The 8,317-nt window shown below is 46.8% G+C and overlaps 1 long non-coding RNA gene across 1 annotated transcript in view; it reads right to left on the bottom strand.

Moving 5' to 3' along the window:
* Positions 1–8,064, bottom strand: part of LOC139460584 (uncharacterized) — a 30,704-nt gene extending 22,640 nt beyond the window's left edge. Inside the window, exon 1 of the long non-coding RNA XR_011652810.1 lies at positions 7,984–8,064. This is a non-coding gene — a long non-coding RNA (uncharacterized lncRNA). The remainder of the gene's footprint in view (positions 1–7,983) is intronic.
* Between the last annotated feature and the right edge of the window lie 253 nt (positions 8,065–8,317).

The following is an 8,317-nucleotide window of genomic DNA, read 5'->3' on the forward strand; positions in this document are numbered from 1 at the left end:
TATACAACTTGACAATGATTAAACCTACATGCGAGATTTGAGACTGTCCCTTCGGTGATATTAGAGGCTATGGGTGTTCAATGACGGTCCTAATTGACGAACATCCTGTTCAGCTCGCCAAGATACCTAGGTACACGCTTTGGTGCCATTTTGAAATAGGTGAGCGTAATATAGCACTACTTCCCAGTATCTGAACTGCAAACGTCGCTAAACATTTCACTTAGCTTTGCAGAATGTAGAACGATTTCCCAGTATCTGAACTGCAAACGTCGCTAAACATCTAACGCAACCTTGCATAATATAGCGCGACTTCCCAGTATCTGAACTGCGCTGACGTTGAGCAATCCCATCAGCCAGTGATATATCGCCAGGCACATACAGAGTGATATATCGCAAGGCACATACAGGATGATATATCGCCATGCACAAACAGGGTGATATATCGCCAGGCACATACAGAGTAATATATCGCCAGGCACGTACAGGGTGATATATCGCAAGGCACATACAGGGTGATATATCGCCAGGCACGTACAGGGCGATATATGGCCAGGCACATACAGAGTGATATATGGCCAGGCACATACAGAGTGATATATCGCCAGGCACATACAGGGTGATATATCGCCAGGCACGTACAGAGTGATATATCGCCATGCATATACAGGGTGACATATTGCCAGGCACATACAGGGTGATATATCGCCAGGCACATACAGAGTGATATATCGCCAGGCACGTACAGGGTGATATTTCGCCAGGCACAAACAGGGTGATATATCGCCAGGCACATACAGGGTGATATATCGCCAGGCACATACAGGGTGATATATCGCCAGGCACATACAGGATGATATATCGCCAGGCACATACAGGGTGATATATCGCCAGGCACATGCAGGGTGATCCAGCATATAGTTGTTTTCAAAGGGCACACACGAACATGATTAGAGGTAAGCAATATCCCGGAGACGTGTCGTTGTGCGAAGCTAACCCCTGTTAGAGCAGATACTAAGCAGGGGGGAGATCGCAAAGCGCCATACTGCGCTGAAGAGACTCGCGTTATCGATCCTCGATCAAGATCTAACCCTCGACAAGACTAAAATTATGCCACTTAGCAGAAACGTATAATTTATCTTGCCAAGAAAGTTTTTAACTTTGTGCTGAAGAGCCAGTCCGTATCATTTCTGATAAAACTTGGTAAATATCACCCGTAAAGGCTAGTGACTGTTCAGGATTTCTGTAGTAAAATTCACCGCCGACATACTCAAACACGTACTCCAAGGTGACAGCTATACATGCCTTGTACTCCAAGGTGACAGCTATACATGCCTTGTACTCCAAGGTGACAGCTATACATGGCTTGTACTCCAAGGTGACAGCTATACATGCCTTGTACTCCAAGGTGACAGCTATACATGCCTTGTACTCCAAGGTGACAGCTATACATGCCTTGTACTCCAAGGTGACAGATATGCATGGCTTGTACTCCAAGGTGACAGCTATACATGCCTTGTACTCCAAGTTGACAGCTATACATGCCTTGTACTCCAAGGTGACAGCTATACATGCCTTGTACTCCAAGGTGACAGCTATACATGCCTTGTACTCCAAGGTGACAGCTATACATGCCTTGTACTCCAAGTTGACAGGTATACATGGCTTGTACTCCAAGGTGACAGCTATACATGCCTTGTACTCCAAGGTGACAGCTATACATGGCCTGTATTCCAAGGTGACAGCTATACATGCCTTGTACTCCAAGGTGACAGCTATACATGTCTTGTACTCCAAGGTGACAGCTATACATGCCTTGTACTCCAAGGTGACAGCTATACATGCCTTATACTCCAAAGTGACCGCTATACATGCCTTGTACTTCAAGGTGACATGTATACATAGCCTGTACTCCAAGGTGACAGCTATACATGGCTTGTACTCCAAGGTGACAGCTATACATGCCTTGTACTCCAAGGTGACAGCTATACATGCCTTGTATTCCAAGGTGACAGCTATACATGCCTTGTACTCCAAGGTGACAGCTATACATGCCTTGTACTCCAAGGTGACAGCTATACATGCCTTGTACTCCAAGGTGACAGATATGCATGGCTTGTACTCCAAGGTGACAGCTATACATGCCTTGTACTCCAAGTTGACAGCTATACATGCCTTGTACTCCAAGGTGACAGCTATACATGCCTTGTACTCCAAGGTGACAGCTATACATGCCTTGTACTCCAAGGTGACAGGTATACATGACTTGTACTCCAAGGTGACAGCTATACATGCCTTGTACTCCAAGGTGACAGCTATACATGGCCTGTATTCCAAGGTGACAGCTATACATGCCTTGTACTCCAAGGTGACAGCTATACATGTCTTGTACTCCAAGGTGACAGCTATACATGCCTTGTACTCCAAGGTGACAGCTATACATGCCTTATACTCCAAAGTGACCGCTATACATGCCTTGTACTGGGAGGTGACAGGTATACATGCCTTGTACTCCAAGGTGACAGCTTTACATGGCTTGTACTCCAAGGTGACAGCTATACATGCCTTATACTCCAAAGTGACCGCTATACATGCCTTGTACTTCAAGGTGACATGTATACATAGCCTGTACTCCAAGGTGACAGCTATACATGGCTTGTACTCCAAGGTGACAGCTATACATGCCTTGTACTCCAAGGTGACAGCTATACATGCCTTGTATTCCAAGGTGACAGCTATACATGCCTTGTATTCCAAGGTGACAGCTATGCATGCCTTGTATTCCAAGGTGACAGGTAAACATGGCCTGTACTCCAAGGTGACAGCTATACATGCCTTGTACTCCAAGGTGACAGCTATACATGCCTTGTACTCCAAGGTGACAGCTATACATACCTTGTACTCCAAGGTGACAGATATGCATGGCTTGTACTCCAAGGTGACAGCTATACATGCCTTGTACTCCAAGTTGACAGGTATACATGCCTTGTACTCCAAGGTGACAGCTATACATGGCTTGTACTCCAAGGTGACAGCTATACATGCCTTGTACTCCAAGGTGACAGCTATACATGCATTGTACTCCAAGGTGACAGGTATACATGCCTTGTACTCCAAGGTGACAGGTATGCATTGCCTGTACTTCGATTGTCTATATTTGGTTAGGGCTGTCGTCATCAATGGTTTGGGTCTGCTAAATAGTTATCGCGGACTGCTTCTGTTCTACCAATCGACTACTCGTAAACTAGTAAATGCTAAATAAGCCACATTATCATAGTTGATAGTCCAGCGTCAGATAATATAAATATGAGGACCGCCTTTCAAAGTGCAAAGTCTTTGAAACAGTTGAATCTAACTGTGCAATATTCCAGTGGATGCTAGTTTCCAGCACTAGTCCAACTTATGACTGCAGGACACATCCTCTCCAGTCCAGCACGCGGGACACGGACACCACAGATCACCCAGTATACATCATCAAAGCAAGCATCGATTTCCATAGGAAATTATTCACATAAAGCAATGTGGGGGTAGAGAAGGCCGAGCTAATAAATTGTCATTGGCCAAGTTGCAGACACTCCAGAAATCTGTCAGGAACTGACTCGCTTATTTGCCGCTCATTTCGCACTGAACAAAAGCCATTGTCGTGGCCCAAAAGGATTAATTCAATATGTGGAGTAGAATAGCACATCTTCAATCCGCCGCTCTCCACTCCCATTACAGTTCATCAATATTTTATCGATAGTAGCGCCTAACAGTTCCGCGGTGAATAATTTTGACTGCGGAATGGTACGGGTTCGGAAACGTGCGAACGGATCTCTAGAAAATTAGATCAAATTCTTCTCCGGAAGAAGTGCCGGAGTGTAATTAACACTACAACTCATAAATATTTCCACTACTATTTTCCTTTTGTACGCTGATCAAATTTTCCGCTTAAGAAATTCAAAAACTATTGTCCATCAGTGTCAGTATTGACTAAAGCTCCACACAGGTTTCTGCTCACTAAGCTCATTACAGCGACATATCATTACTTCAATATGGATGGCAATTTAATATCGCGTTAGCTGAATGTGTGTCACAAAATGCATATTTCGATGGCTACATCGCAAATTACCTAACTTTTTAATGCAATCTAGAAGTTTTAAATGAACATCTCCATTTTATCCTTATTGATTTTATGCACTTGTGGAAGGGTCACGCTACTGTGCTGCAGTGGTGCCGCGTCACACTGTCTCAGTCATACCACGCTTGTATTTGAATACCCACTTGTGATTTGTCATTTCTTCAAAGGGGAAGTGAGAAGTCAGCCTAAAACTAGTCGCGTCTCACCTGACTGTTACTATGGGGGTAGCCGGGCGAGCAAGCGCTTCCCATTTCCGGGCTGTGTTTGTCAGTACCTCAATACAAGCATGGGAGTCAACAATGTTGGCCAACACACAGCTGAGGCCCTGTTTAGATGTGTCTCACACCACGGCGCTGTAGACTGGCCACCTACAACCCTTTCAGTGCCCCTTTGTTTGGAGTGTACAAACATGCAAGGATAAATGCGTTGTGTACATATACAGTCAGTTCTGTCCGCATATGTAAGTAGCGGTGTTTCGCCCTATGGTCGTCCAGAAACTGTACCCAACATCAGAGGCAGCTTACAACACATGCACGCGTTAAGATGATTGGTGTACATCTGGTTACTTGCGAAACCCGCAGATATATTCTTTGTTTGGTGTCTGTCATCTGGGGTGTCTGTACATCTAGTCGCGGCATATCTGCCATCAAATGAGTAGCACGAGCCAGCTGGGCAATCCATGGGTGACGGAGATCTAGGTCAACGACTTGTGTGCCGAATTCCCTCTGGTATCCCATTCCACTGGACTCCGTACACCGGCGTAATTGTTACCCATTATCTCACTCTAGGCAAATGCCAAGTTACTTTCAGCAATTATATGCTTTGCATTCTATTGGACTCGATACATCCAGCCATCCGACATTTTGTATCAGTCATACGTTTGTGTGAATGCAGGTAGATTATGTGTCTATCATACATACCTATAAATGCATCTCCATTATGCAACGATCCTACAGATGCAAGCAGATGAGTGCACAAACATCATGTATCAACCCTACATTTATACCAGTGCGGATACATCATGTATCAACCTTACATTTATACCAGTGCGGATACATCACGTATCAACCCTACTTTTATACCAGTGCAGGTACATCACGTATTAACCCTACTTTTATACTAGTGCTGATGCATTAGGTGTCTGTTCTACATGGAAATGGCTACAGATGCATCCATTGATCTGACGTAGTCAGTGTTGCCTTATTCTCCACAGGGCAACTAGTCACCAGTTGACGCTGATCTCCACACAAGGAGTAGCCAGTCATATGTAACTGGGTCCAAAGCGTTTTACTGTTTCCGTCAACCCTGCCGTGTCAGACACATTAGGCGAAACCTGGAGCCTCTTGTCGAGATGGTTTGTACCACATTATTATCACATGCAGCAGGCCAGCCACGGTGCACTGGGGCATGTATGCCCACTCTCTCCTTCAGCATACATCCATTGTATGTTTGGTCCCGTACACACTGTATGTTTGGTCCCGTACACACTGTATGTTTGGTCCCGTACACACTGTATGTTTGGTCCCGTACACACTGTATGTTTGGTCCCGTACACACTGTATGTTTGGTCCCGTACACACTGCATGTTTGGTGCCGTACACACTGCATGTTTGGTCCCGTACACACTGTATGTTTGGTCCCGTACACACTGTATGTTTGGTCCCGTACACACTGTATGTTTGGTCCCGTACACACTGCATGTTTGGTCCCGTACACACTGTATGTTTGGTCCCGTACACACTGCATGTTTGGTCCCGTACACACTGTATGTTTGGTCCCGTACACACTGCATGTATTCTCGGGACGAGTGGGAGGGGTTGTTCTTCAGTCTTACATTTGTCACCGAGTCTGAAGTAGATTCCAGGTATTGAGCTGATCGTGAGTGATTTGCCACTACATCAGTACCATGTATATGTATGAATGAGCATATGGATTTGAACAAATTGAACAGATGTTCCGTTAGTCAGCTATACATATTCTGTACGTCCTACCTGCACGCGGGAGCCTCCGTCGACCCTGATGTACCAGAGCAGGAGAGGAAGAAAGCTGAAGAACGTCAATGAAGGATGTGTCAGTCACGTGTGAACTGATACACGTGGACTGAGGCGTCGGCCAGCTTGTTGTGACCATGGCGTGGACTGAGGCGTAGGCCAGCTTGTAGTGACCATGGCGTGGACTGAGGCATAGGCCAACTTGTAGTGACCATGGCGTGGACTGAGGCGTAGGCCAGCTTGTAGTGACCATGGCGTGGACTGAGGCGTAGGCCAGCTTGTAGTGACCATGGCGTAGACTGAGGGGTCGGCCAGCTTGTAGTGACCATGGCGTGGACTGAGGCATAGGCCAGCTTGTAGTGACCATGGCGTGGACTGAGGCGTAGGCCAGCTTGTAGTGACCATGGCGTGGACTGAGGGGTCGGCCAGCTTGTAGTGACCATGGCGTGGACTGAGGCGTAGGCCAGCTTGTAGTGACCATGGCGTGGACTGAGGCGTAGGTCAGCTTGTAGTGACCATAGCGTGGACTGAGGCGTATACCAGCTTGTAGTGACCATGGCGTGGACTGGACACTCAGCGATGATGTATCGACCAGCTACTGTCGACCTTCACCGGGGCAATGCTGCTGACCTGTCTGGGGGGGGGGGGGTCTTGTGGGAGCGGCCGTGAGGGAAGGCGGGGAGCCTAATGTGTCACATGAGTCCGAGGAGAGCTGGCACCACGAGAGAAGGTGTTTTAAATGATAAGGGGCAGCGTGCACGTGGGATACTGTGATGAAGAGGGTGATAGGGAAAGGAAGGGATGGATAGGCAGGGACAGCCGGCACAAGGAGGGGTGTGTGTGTCAAGGTCTCACGAGGAAATGGGAAGGGCATTTCAGATGATGAAGAAGGATTCGGCGGTCGGTGCCAACTAAACATCACAGCAAGACAACCACACTCACTGTGGGTAAACGTACGAGGACATTGCCCTGGCCATAACCGGAAGGCAGGGAAGTAGATATAGACGCATGTAATCCTAAAATTTGTAGAAAAGCGAATCTTGTGTCGGCATGGCCTAGTTGGAAGGGGAACATTAGCAAGTGTGGAGAAGCCATAATTCCTGCTCGTAAAAGCCATTGGGGCACCGGTCTTGACATTTTACAGTTCAGTGAAAACAAAAATCGATATACCGGAGTTTTGTAGCTATTCGTTGAGGCTCAAGTGATGCTGTCACATGCGAGCATAGCACGATCATAATAGCATACATGCGAACTTGCACGATCATTATAGCATTGAGAATATCAGATAGCAACCAGATATGTGGGCAGATATGAATTTCGACACCAATCTTACCCACCTAACAGTCAATCTCGCCGCCTACGCCTCTAGTCTCTATCAGGTCGTGTTTACGTGTACAATATGCAGATGACAGGCGGTGATGAACGACTGTACTTGGAGCGGCACAGTGCATACCCGCCCCTCCGGCTCGGTCTTATCAGCCTCCTCAATACATTGCAGAGGGAGCGACACTCATACCAGCTTTTGTTCCCGGGAAGAAAAAGTTGTGCAAACATATCAGTCGTGTCTCCTTGTCCACCATTTAAACACCACATTGAGCACTAGGCCCGCCGCATATTGTCCCCTAGTTTGAGCCGGCCAGCCACCATACAGCTTCCACACATGGTCCAGCCACCAGCCACACAATAAGTCGGACATTCGGAGATAACCCAGAATGAAACTGATAAAATAATACAAAATACGAGATTTCCCATAAAAATTCTGCAATCAAAACGTTGACATATTGTGTAATGTATGCTGGGAGAATCCGCTCAAGTACTAACCGCAGTGTTCAAAATGTCAAAATAAGTGTAACAGTGAAGTTGTGAAATGCTTACCGTCGACATATCGATAAATCCCTACTGAGGAGAGTCTGGGTTCGACGCTTAAGTGTGGTGTCCTCTCATCATATCGCCTCTATCGTCTGCTATGCCCCTCCATCGCGGCGCGGGAAAGGAGGCAGGCTAGCGATCTGAGCAGACGATGATCAATAGTTGCCAAATATGGGCATAATGTCCATTCATGAGATGCAAGCACGTGACCACCAGCCCTGCGACCTTTGGATCGATGGTGAATCAAGAAGAAGCACTAGCCGGACTAATTTTGCCAAACACGAGGATATTATTCCCACAATGCTATATGTGGCTGTCGTCCGCCGCCTCCTAATTCTCT

Source organism: Haliotis cracherodii, unplaced genomic scaffold (genome assembly GCF_022045235.1).
Source record: "Haliotis cracherodii isolate W230 unplaced genomic scaffold, xgHalCrac1.p SCAF_14, whole genome shotgun sequence".
Taxonomy (NCBI): Eukaryota; Metazoa; Mollusca; class Gastropoda; order Lepetellida; family Haliotidae; genus Haliotis; species Haliotis cracherodii.